The 12,281-nt window shown below is 40.8% G+C and overlaps 1 protein-coding gene across 6 annotated transcripts in view; it reads right to left on the reverse strand.

Annotated features, from left to right (window-relative positions):
* The window catches only part of NLGN4X (neuroligin 4 X-linked), a 328,533-nt gene that overhangs the window by 284,610 nt on the left and 31,642 nt on the right, over positions 1-12,281 (reverse strand). For 4 of the 6 annotated variants that reach the window (XM_059910982.1, XM_059910989.1, XM_059910985.1 and 1 more), the window contains 2 exons: positions 9,747-9,915; positions 5,914-6,000 (listed from right to left, as the gene is read on the reverse strand). The exons of 1 other annotated variant lie outside the window; for it this stretch is intronic. The gene's annotated coding sequence lies outside the window, so the exon portion shown is untranslated. The remainder of the gene's footprint in view (positions 1-5,913; positions 6,001-9,746; positions 9,916-12,281) is intronic. One more of the 6 variants, XM_059910984.1, reaches the window with a different exon arrangement.

Here is a 12,281-nt window from a genome sequence, read left to right on the forward strand (position 1 = left end):
TTAAAAATATAACTTACAATATCGAAAGAATTAGATTAGTTGCGACTTTTAATTAACTATGGATTATAAAAGACTCCATGTAAATACCAGCTGCAAAAGAAAGCAAAGGAACACCTGTTAGGAAATTTAAACTCTGTAGCGGATGTATTTCCCATCTGCAAGTTTACCCTCAGGATGAACCTGCAACTTTGGGAAGGTGAGAAATTAATCAGGACACGTATCCAGGACACAGAGTGCTCTTTGTTCATCGGACGCCATTTGCTTATTACCTTGCCAGATTCTGTTAACCTTCTTCCCAGAACAGCATAATTTGAACAAGCCAATCAATTACCATTAAAAGGACAAGTGAAAGACTAACCATTCCCCAAGGAAGGCTTAAATTTTCTAAGTAATTGAGAAGAAAATATATCAGCTAAATATCATAGTTCATTTCGAAGACTTAATTACAGATAAGTCACTGCTAAATAATTTATATTTTCTTCCATGCATATTAACCAGACCAGAACAAACAGCAGGAAAAAAAAAAAAAATCTCTAGAATCAACACTCCACTGCTTCCAAGTTGTTATCACCCGTAGAAAAATGTCATGAGACACGGCATATATTTTTCTTCTCCACCCAGATTCACAAAATGCAAGGAGTAAAATAATACCGATTCATCCCTGGGTGAAAAGAAGATGTTTGGTTTCCTAAAGCATGACTACATGGGCCGGAATGACTTTGTTTTCTCCATCTGATATGAAAGGGTCACAGAAGGATTTTCTGCACGATGGAAAAGAGCCGCATCCACTCAGAGGCTGGGCAGCTCTGGACCAATGTGCAGGGAAACGTCTTGCACAGGACAGGACCTTTCATAGTTGGATAAAGCTGGCATCACGCAGGCTGAGGGCACAGGAGGGGGTAAGAGTAGTCCAAGGTCACTTGCCCACTTGCGCTCCTCAGCCCGAGCTAGACCTTATGGCTACTGGTTTCCAGGAAGCACCTGTCCCTGTTAAACTACAGCGTGAAGCATGTTGACCTGCATTTATCCAGCATTTACTGAGAATCTTCTACATGCCTTGTGCTGTGACAGAAACAAAGAAGACTGAATTTTCTCTGCTTAAATTTCCAATCTCCTGCCAAGAAGGACCCTGGGAAGGTTCACGTAAGGGAATGGGACCACTTCTCCAGTCCCATGCGCTAACAGTTTTCATGTAGATTATGTGACATGCTGCCTCATTGAAGTCCTAAGTGTTCCATATTCCCCATTGCCCCACATCATGCTTAAAAAAATATTTAGGAACACAACGGAAAATCTTATTTCAGCAGTCATCATGGAAAGGGAAAAAAGTAGGGCATATGAAAGGCATATGTTTAGGCAAACGATCCTTAATCATCTACAACAAAAATATACTTTGTTAATATTTACTACAGGTCCACAGCACACCCAAGTGTGTGACATTCAACAGCCTGCCAGAGAAAGACAAAACAATTCCATTCCCTCTTGATATTAATTACCCACTTCAAGGAAGCGTGCTGAGTCAGAATTACCTGGCTCGCAAATGCTCTCACACACACAAAAATGGAATCAGTGAACTCCCTGGTTTTAACGGTATGGAATGCACTTCATTAAAAAGTTGAGCAAGGGACTTCCCTGGTGGCACGGTGGTTAAGAATCCACCTGCCAATGCAGGGGACACGGGTTCGAGCCCTGGTCCGGGAAGATCCCACATGCCGCGGAGCAACTAAGCCCATGCGCCACAACTACTGAGCCTGCGCTCTAGAGCCCGCGAGCCACAGCTACTGAGCCCGCGAGCCACAACTACTGAAGCCTGTGCGCCTAGAGCTCGTGCTCCGCAACAAGAGAAGCCACGGCAATTAGAAGCCCGCGCACCGCAACGAACGGTAGCCCCCGCTCGCCACAACTAGGGAAAGCCCACGCCCAGCAACGAAGACCAAACGCAGCCAAAAATAAATAAATAAAATAAATAAATTTATTAAAAAAAAAAAAAGTTGAGCAAAGCAAAATTTTAAAAAATCACAATAATTACTTGCGCTTAATCAAGCATTCCCTTCCTCTAGATTATGAAACAAATGAACAGAGGCACGGCAAAACCAGTCAAGATGGTTCCCCATGGTCAAGGTACGCAATTATGAACCTTAGACTAAAGGATCAGAGAGCCACGGGAAGCTGCCACTACAACAGCTAGAGGCGGCCCACGCTCATCAGCGCAGCTGCACCACGCACGCTTTCTTGTGGACGGCCGTGGGCGCTCCCCCTGGTGCAGACAGAGTCGGCTCACATGTAAACGTCCAGGGAGCTCCCAGACCCCAGGGACGCATGCAGCCCAGATTCCAGATGACAAACACCTGCTGTATGAGACTGTAGCAGTGCACTCACAGAACTCCTAACATGAAAGCAGATATCTATAGCATTGATAACTTGTTATATGCTAATATTTGTTACCAATTTGTGGATCCAAAATAATCACCATGAACTACCCTCCCAACTGCCCAGAGAATCCGGTCATGGCCTTAAATATGGATCAGCACTCTCACTGTAAAGGGTCAAAGGATGGCCATGCCATCTCTACTGCAACCATTCAATTCTGGCACTGTCGTATAAAAGGCGCTACTCCTAAAAACTGAGTCACCCACAGGCCACAGCTGGCTCACCTTAGCCTAGGTCACGTTCCATGGTCACTTACTCAAGACTGAGTTTATTGATTGCCTCCAAAAATCAAACATAATTAGCTTGTACATAAAAAAAACTTATAGGGGCTTCCCTGGCGGTCCAACGGTTAAGGCTCCGCGCTTGCACTGCATGGGGTGCGGGTTTGATCCCTGCTTGGGCAACTAAGAACCAGCATGCCACGTGGCATGGCCAAAAAAAAAAAAAAAACTGTAAATAGTGTAAGATGATCTCTTTAATGATACATTTGCCCCTTTTTTCCAGTCTAACACATACCTTTTCAGCAGAAAGGAAGCATTAAACTAGGAAAAAAATAGGCAGTGTAGTATTGGTACAAGGTAATATTATGGGTTTGGATAATAGTTAAGAAGAAAAGGATCAAGGAGGCCCCCAAATAATTTCTATTTATATTATTGTTATATTTGTAACATATTTATATTATACATTATTATCTATTACCTATATTTATATTATTTAACATTATTATTTTTATCATTGTATTTAAGTCTATAACTCAGTTACTATACCAAATTGATTTACATAACTAATCTGTGTCCCTCGGAATCACAAAATGTTTTTTTTTTTTTTTTTTTTTTTCACAAAATGTTTTAATAAAAGATTCATTTGGACAACGTGTGTCCAGAACTAAGTAGCGTATAAACAAACTACCTCAATGTTCGAATGTATTAGCCCCTAGCATAACCCTGAGTGTCCGGATCTTCAATAGACTAGCAAATTCAGTCCAAACATAAAATACCAGACATCCTAATTCTGGTTCATCCCTCGATCCCTTCACTTAGAAACGAAAATCATGGTTCCAGGAGCGCCATGAAAGGCACTGTTCTTGGTTGTCAGTTTTGAACTGAACTAAGCCATCTCTGGGAAAAAATTAAGGAATGTCTAACGTCAGTTCACCAACAGCATCCCCGATGACCACGAAAATCCATTGCAAAGCATTTCCTTTAACAGGGTTACAAAACCAGAAAGGGTTCAGTCAACGGTGTATGGAAAATTAGATCCAACGGGCATGAGTTGAAATGTTCAAGTATTCAGTAGGCTTAATGAGTCCTTTCTGCTTCCTAGACAGACGTTTTTCTTCATTTATAATCACAAATTCTTCATAGTGAAAAGGGAATGAATACATACATCGCTATTATTTAAACATGTCAGAAGCCTGACCATCGAAAACATGCTAATGAGCAGCAAACCTAGATAACAACATAAATGCCCTGATTCACAGGTTTTTGTGTTTCCCCACTGAACCCTGTACCCCTGGTAAATGACAATCAGTCCAGTTAAAGAGTCACAGAGATTTTAGCTGTCACTTGGGGTCTTGAGGTTTCTGGGAAAGGAAAACTCAAAATTCTGTCTTTAGTTTTTCAGCCAAGCCATCCTTGGGACACAGTAAAGTTCCAACATAGCAGCACCACTCATCAAGCCCGCCCCAAAACTGGCACTCCAAAGGGCTCCCCTTATCAGAGAAGCAGTTAGACTCTAGCACAAACGCACAGATGGATAAACACCCAGTGCTTTCAAATGCAGAGTATGGACACCAAGGGGGGGGAAAGCGGGGAGGGGGGTGGTGGTGGGATGAATTGGGAGGTTGGGATTGACATATATACACTAATATGTATAAAATAGATAACTAATAAGAACCTGCTGTATAAAAAATAAATTAATTAAATTAAAAAAAAAAAACAAACAATAAGGAGTCTTCCCCAGTTCATAAGTTCTCATTTCCTTCCCCCGGTGGTGCACTTTATATCACATTCCCTCCGGGTTTCATAATCCAAGCTGTCATATTCAGAGCTGTGCTGTCTACAGCTCTGAGTCTGATGCCAGACACATGACGACCACTTCTCCTCAGAACCAGGATGGGCTGGTTACATTAAACTGACTGCTCCTTGCACGGCAGCTCCGGAAATGATTACAATCAAGGCTGCACAGGCTTGTTGTTCGAAAGGCTGGTGGTGCGACAAGGGAGACAAATACTTGTGCACCTTCATGCCTTGGTTATATATTAATGCTCCTCCAGATTGAAAAAGGAAAATGTCAATGAAAAAAAAAGGGGGTTTCGAAATTCAGAAGACAAAGGGATTTACATAATGTGCTCTTACGGATTGTTGAACTGTATATCCTCATCTGTTTCATCTTCCAAATTTGCATGTTAACCACAAAAAGGGGGACAGTAGTAGTCTTTCCTTATTCATTACAAATTATCTTTGGGGAAAAAAAACCTAGCACTTTTTTAATTTCAGGAAATAGGAAAAGGAGTTTGGAAATCTAGTTTTTAGAAATAGGAGTTCAATGAAGGACGTGACCTTGACAATCTTTTAGAATCCAGGAAAGGTGCAGAAGTTTGTTACAGAGTAAAAATAGGGAAATTAGGTGGTTAACTGTAAAGAGATACTCAAAAGCCACTGGTGGTCTAAATTTCGAAAAATGTTTAGAAGTTATGGCACTCAAAATGGTAAGAAAGTAGGTAAATAGCCAGTATTTAATCCATGTAATCACATAAATGGCCTCAGCAGGGCTTGAATTGACAGCTGAGCCATGAAAAGTCTTAACCATTTACTTGCAATATATTAAAACACATCCTTTCTGAAATTTAAATGGGGGGAAAGGGTCCCGATTTTGACTTGTAAAAATATCTTCATTAATGTATGCTCACAAACATAGATTGTCAAAGTATTCTACCCATTTCCCCTTCCTTGGGCTATGCTCTCTTTCTGGCTTTCAGAGAAAGAGAAGGATCCCATGGCCTCAGTGGGCCCACAGCCTGCGTTCGAAGCAGGTCTGATATTTCGGATCGCACTCTTCAGGGGCTACACACAAAAGTGATAAAATGAAATGCTGAGGCCATTCAAAGGCCCCAGTGGCTTGAGATGCTTACTGTAGAAGAAAGTGGGTTTTCAGTGGCCAATGGGGATGAGGGTGAATTTCAGAAGGAGGGCTGACTTTCTTGTCTCATCAATGAGATATACTCTGCACTGTGGCTATTTGGAGAAACAAATAATTATCACGAAATCCTAAATTCACAAAGCATGCCAGTATGCATACTCCCAATGAGCTTGAAACCTCTGCTTTGTACTTTGGTGAATTTCAAATAGATTTTTTTAAAAAAGAAAACAATTTTTACCACGAAAGTAATCTGAAAGCACTGCCAGATTTGAATTAACCAGGCTGTAAATGCATCCACAAAATAAGCCAGCAGAGATCAATGATTATTTTTTTCATACTTACCATTACATTGTCCTTCTAAGAAGATGCTTTTAAAAATGCCACCATGGAAATCTACTTGATTTCTTTTCCATCTCAGCACATTTTTCCCTGTTAAAATAAAACAGAGAGAGAGACAGAGACAGAGAGAGAGAGACAGAGAGAGAGAAACACACTCAGTAAAAGAGTTGGTGCCATTGTTTCAAAACCCTTGTTACATTCTTTCTAAGCTTTCTTTTGGGTAATTACAAAAACTAGCTAGTAGTGTCATAAAGAAATTCTTAACTGATTCCCTAATAATTCAAGCAACTAGTCAAGAAAGGACACCTACAAAGTTATGGCAAATTGTAGATTCTATATCCAACCACTTGAGTCCACAGGCAATTTGAGAGTTCAGAATAAAGCGAGACAGCTGGAGGTCACCAATCTACTTCTCACCTGCCTTCACCTGGCCACCATTAAATTTTCGTCGAAGATGAATTTAGTCCATGTCTATGTTCGATGTAGTTTATTTAAATTAAGAATTTAAAATCCTTGCACAATTTAATTTGCGAAAGCCACTCAGTATGTTAGATGTCATTTGTTTGCAGAAGTGATCCTCAGCCGGCAGAGATTTTTTTTTTTCCCCTACAGCAGTGGGTCAGATGGGCAAGATCCAAGCTGCCTCGTTCTCTCGGCTCTCGTACGACAAAACGAGGCTCTAACTGATCAGTACTCATCTTAGGACCATTTGGCACATTTCTTGTCATCTCACCATGGAATCTTCTCTTTAAAGGATGACTCTCAAGCAACCCTGCTTCTTTCCACTTACGAGTGAGAGGATCACAACAAAGCAAGTGACTCCTTGTGAGATATCTGGACAGACTACCCACTTAATCACTCACCATTCTACATCTCTAGGAAGGATGGTGAGCGGGGAAAAAAGGATAAACCACTGAACGCATTTCAACCCTTAAGGAATATTAGTACCAAGCACGTAAAGTGTTTGGGTTTCATAGCTAATGAGTCAGCCCATTATTAAGTTGTAGGAAGGTAGGGTCATAGTCTAATTATGGTTTTGATAGCACATGTAGTTACTACTTCATAAATATTGTGTTTTTTAAAATTTTTATTGGCGTGTATAGTTGCTTTACAATGTTGCACGTTAGTTTCTGCTGTACAGCAAAGTGAAACAGTCATACGTATACCTATATCCCCTCTTTTTTAGATTTCCTTCCCATTTAGGTCACCACAGAGCACTGAGTAGAGTTCCCTGTGCTACACAGTAAATACTGTTGGTTAAAATATATTTGTGGAAATGACTTCATATGTGCCAACAATCTTAATTGCATTCATTATTCCTGACCCTTCTACAGCCGCACAGGGTAGGTATCATAGCATGTATTTTGCATTTAGGAAAACTGATATTCAGACGTTAGCTCACACGATCCGTTTAAGCCATAAGGCAGAGTCAGACCTACGTCCATCCTGAGTTCAAGGACCACACGCTTTTCACAGAATCAAGCCGCCTCCTCATCCAGATAGAATAGGAATTGTTATAACAGGTAACATGTATATGGTGGGTCAACCTTTAACGTACCGTTTTATACATGGACCCTCTACTTATTTATTGATTTATTTGGCTATGCAGCGTGGCTTGCGGGATCGTAGTTCCCGGACCAAGGATGGCACCCGGGGCCCCCAGCAATGAAAGCGCTGAGTCCTAACCACTGGACCGCCAGGGAATTCCCATACAGACTCTTTTTAATCTTCTCAGTGAGCACAAAAGGGAGTATTATCTCCACTGTTTGAAAAAACGAAATCCGGGAGGTATTAGTGAACTGGCCAGGATCACAGAGCTGTCAAGGGTGGGGTAGGGCTCAAAGCAGGTAGTTCGGCTAGCAGCATACATTGTCTCAGGTGGAGCCACTAATATCTTTTCTCTTCCCCAGGCTCAGTCCCCAGTCTGTGGGAATCTGCACCTGACACAGTTTTCATCAGGGACAAAAAGGTTATTTGATATCAGGCCCAAAGACAGCCTCACTGCATGAGTGATGCGTACAGCAAACACTCACGTGCTATTAGCTATTCTAACACTGCGTGATTAATATCACAACTTCGAAATTGGCTCTGTTTCTGTTTCACTTGATCAGAGGTCATATCTTGGCTCACACCCACGGGTCGCTGTCAAATTCACAGCTGCAAAGTTAACTAGGTGTGTGTCAGGAGAGGTCTACAAAAATTAGTGAGTTATGTCTGGTAGATGACTCTTTTCTGCCTTGGGATAGGGTTGAGAAACATGTATTCGAATTATTATTTTAGGGTGAGTTTTTTTTTTGCCTCTTGGCTTGCTGGATTTCGTGTATGTGTTTTTTAGGTGCACAAGGGAGAGAGAAATATTCAGTAACTAATATGGGCATGAGTTTCCTTTTTTTTTTTTGCAAATCTGATACTGGTGGAACAAAATATTCACATCCTGTAGGGTTTAATTCACATGTCAGGAATGATTCCATCCACCCTGCTTGCCTATCTCACCAACTCCACTTCTCTTACTGGGCCCTGGTCACTACCATCAACACAGATTCCGTAACGGAGCAGGACCCTAGGGGCCCTTCCCAGGACAGAGACCCCTCCCCGGGACAGAGACCCCTCCCCAGGACAGAGACCCCTCCCCCATATCTCCTGCTGTAGCTCCTCTCTGAAGTACCTAGGTCCTAGGTCTTGTATCTCATGCCTATTTCCCGAGCTTTTTCAGATGCTAAAAACCACCACATGGAAGAAATTAACTACTTGATGACCACGAGCACACAGCCCCCAGACCAACTGGCACCCTTGTGACACTGCCCTGTGACCTCACCATCAACCCATCAGAGAACTGTGCAGGAGCTGAACACACACCCTGGGATGCCCATCCCTCACCGGGCCTTTAAAAATGCTTTGCTGAAAGTTGTGGGTTTTTTGGAGAGGAGCCACCTGTCTCCTTTCAGGGCCCTGCAGTAAACCTCTGTCTGCTCCAAACTCTGAAGTTTCGGTTTGTTTGGCCTCACCGTGCATAGGGCAGACGAATTTGTGTTTGGTAACAATTCTACTATTTTTCCTGCTATGCAAGGCGAAATACATTCTAATTTTTTTTTTAATTTTAATTTCTTCTCAAAGGATAGCCCCACATGTGTGAATTTACAACATAACATTCTCCCAGACGGCTTTGGGTATTAGAAACCTCCAAACACCAAAGGGTCAGAGAAGGGCAATGACCATTTATTACGCCCGTCTATTATGGCATTTTGCTGCTAATGACTGTTATCCAAGCAGAATACTGATCACTAACACTGACCTATGTTCCAGTAATCACGTCTTCAATTTTCTCATTTGTTTTCTGCTACATGATTCATGGGGGTCCATGAGATAATAAGCTTTGCTTCATGGAAGCTAAGTTATAAGATAGAGTCGTGTGGCTAATAAGATATTTCAAAGGTTAAAGGCTCAATTCTCTAGATTAAAACACTATTGATGTTACCACTAAATTTGGGCTGGATGACCTATTACAGAAGTCCTGAAGACAGATAAATATGATGACAGAGAGCTGATTATTTGGAAATTAGTAAGAAATTACATTTTATGATTTGTTTTCATGTGAAACTACACCCTACCGTATACAGACCATTTGTGAAGACTTACGCTATACTTAGTATGTTATCGACTCATCTATAAAAGCTTCTTGTAAAAACAAATATTGCCTGAGATGATTGATATTAAATACTCAAGGCAAACCAATATTTATGAGTTACCAATATATTAGCAAACATTACCATAAATATCTTATGTCATTTTATTGGAATTTTACCATACAGAGAATACATTAGTCAAAGCATACAGACCTTTGGCGGAATATCGGACGTAGAAGCTAAGAATGATCTATTCCATGCTATGATAATGTTTCAAAGAAGCCTCTCCATATAATTTCACCTTTACAACTAAAGACTTGGGGTTTCATAGAGACATTCACAGCCATTCCAATTCGCCCTGGGTAGTAGGTCAAACAGATACCTAGAACATAAGGTGAAAGCGTATAAATATTTTCATAAAGGAGGACATTGATGGAGTTAGGACTCTTCAATAGGTTACGAATATGATTTTATTCTCTGGTACCTAAATAATGTATAGTCAACTCTGTCTAGAAATCCTAAAATATTTCACTTCGCGAATGTGCGTTGAACACAGGCTGTGCACAAGGTATGAGGATAGAAAAGAAATTCCAAAGATGAATGTGGAACAGTCCTTGTTCTCAAGGAGCTTGCAGTGTCCTGGGGGAAAACGTCATCAAGGCAAGGACTTACATATAGTTGCAGGAGCTACTATATCCAGAGATAAAGGAATAGAGAGGGCCATGCTCAGAAGAGGTGGCAGCTCTGGGAAACTCTTAGGAGATGGCACGGAAGATGGCTTTGAAGGAGGAGAGAGAGGAGGACCAAGTTTCTCATGGGGAAAGAAGGAGATGGTAGCTACACTAGACTCTCCAGGGTCCTCACGAAGTCTGTGCCAGGATTACACCTAAGGGGTCCCAAGGTTTCGACATCACTCATGACCAATGTCTGCATCTAGCCCTGCACACACATACACAAAAACAGGAAAATCTAAACTTCTTTTTAAAACCTAAAGATATTTCAGAGGTATTTTAAATTAAAAAAAAAATAAAAGTACTACCATTCATCACTTATTTAGTTGTCTTTTGAGTCACAGTGACCTGCTACATTTCTAAAAGAAAAAGGGAGAAATAAGTTTAATTTTGATAGATGTTCATGAGTAGCTAAAAAAATTAAAAAAAAATGCATGCTCAGATGGGAAGAGTACTTATCGGTAGGTTTTTAGCAGGGTTGTCCTGGATATGTCTAGATGTATATATAAATGTTCCAATTAACATAAATCACTTTAATTTGTACCCAAATTTATCTAACCCAGACTTTATCTTTCTCTCAAATAGAACAATCTTCCAAACCACATTCATTTTTGAAAAGATGCATATTTAATAAAACATCTGTTTTCTGTCTTGGATTTGCTCCCAATTTTATGCAATGCTCAAATTGTTTAATTTTTAGCATTAGGAAAATCCGGGGGGTGGAGAGAAACAGAAAAATTTTCCTGAGAATTTAAAGTGAGTAACTGAAAATACAGATAATCAACTTTACACAGATCTACTCCTCCCGAATCACCCCAGAATTCTGATGAACTCTCAAAAAATTCATTTCCTGTCCACGTTTCTAATTTTGATGCAAATCTTTACAACAAAATTAAAAAGTACTAATGTCATCATCCAGTGAACAGTGGAAACAAACAGCGCCACAGAGTATATTTACAGCTTTCATGTAAGACTTAAAATAGTCAAGGTCCAGAATCCTTAACAATCCTAAAATGTATGCCTCTAAATTTTCTAGGCATGGACTAGAATGGGAAATTTTTCTATGACACTGTCTTTAAAAGAAAAAAATACAGGAAAAAAATGTGTACAAATTCTAGGGATGTGAAGACTGGCAAAGATTTTAAAAGATAAACAGGCATTTAGAAGCAAATCACGTAAGTATGTTGAACGACCCGTACATTTCAGTAAATCATGCTAGCCTATAACCAACCTGAACCATCAAGGAAGACCCCATCTTCCCGTAGATGAAAGACCAACTCCTCCGACCACAAATTGATTCAATAATCAAAGGTGTTCTCTCAGTCTCTCTGACTTGGCTACATGTCTCAAAAAACTGTGACGCCTCGGTTGCTAACACTTGCTAACATGCAAGATTTGATGTTCTTATTCCCTCAAAGAATATTTATATAGAGTTACAGAGTTATATAACAACTACTCATTTCTTCAACAAATACCCAATGAGTACCCCATCTAGGCTGGACTCATGAAACACACATCTTAAGGAAAAGCCGGAAAACATTTAAACACACACCACACGTGGTGAAAAAGGAACAATGCAGTCGAGTGTGGGTGAGCACAGAGAAGGAAGTAAACAGCAGACGACATATGAGAAGGATAGAGCGTGCAGCCCACTCGAAGTGGGAAGAGGGCAGGGGGAGCGGCACAGGCCGGGTCCTAATTTGCTTAGTTGGAAACCGAAAGACAACTGGTAGACCAGCAGTGCGGTCATCAGAGAACACTGCAGGACGGAGCTTGCAGGTAGGCAGGAAGCTCATTCTGCAAAGCCAGACAGGTCACTGAAAGGAATTCGGAGTGAACACTAAGCATAATACGAAGCCATTCTTTGCGAAATATTTTAGGCTAAGAAGGAGGAACATAAGGTCAAAGACAAATAATCTGAAAAGCCTGCCTCTAGTGGCTATGTGCCTCTATTTTAAGGCACATTCGATGCTTCAGTGACTTATTTTGCAAACATCTTTAGAGGTAGGTACTCTCG

Source organism: Balaenoptera ricei, chromosome X (genome assembly GCF_028023285.1).
Source record: "Balaenoptera ricei isolate mBalRic1 chromosome X, mBalRic1.hap2, whole genome shotgun sequence".
In the NCBI taxonomy this organism is placed as follows: Eukaryota; Metazoa; Chordata; class Mammalia; order Artiodactyla; family Balaenopteridae; genus Balaenoptera; species Balaenoptera ricei.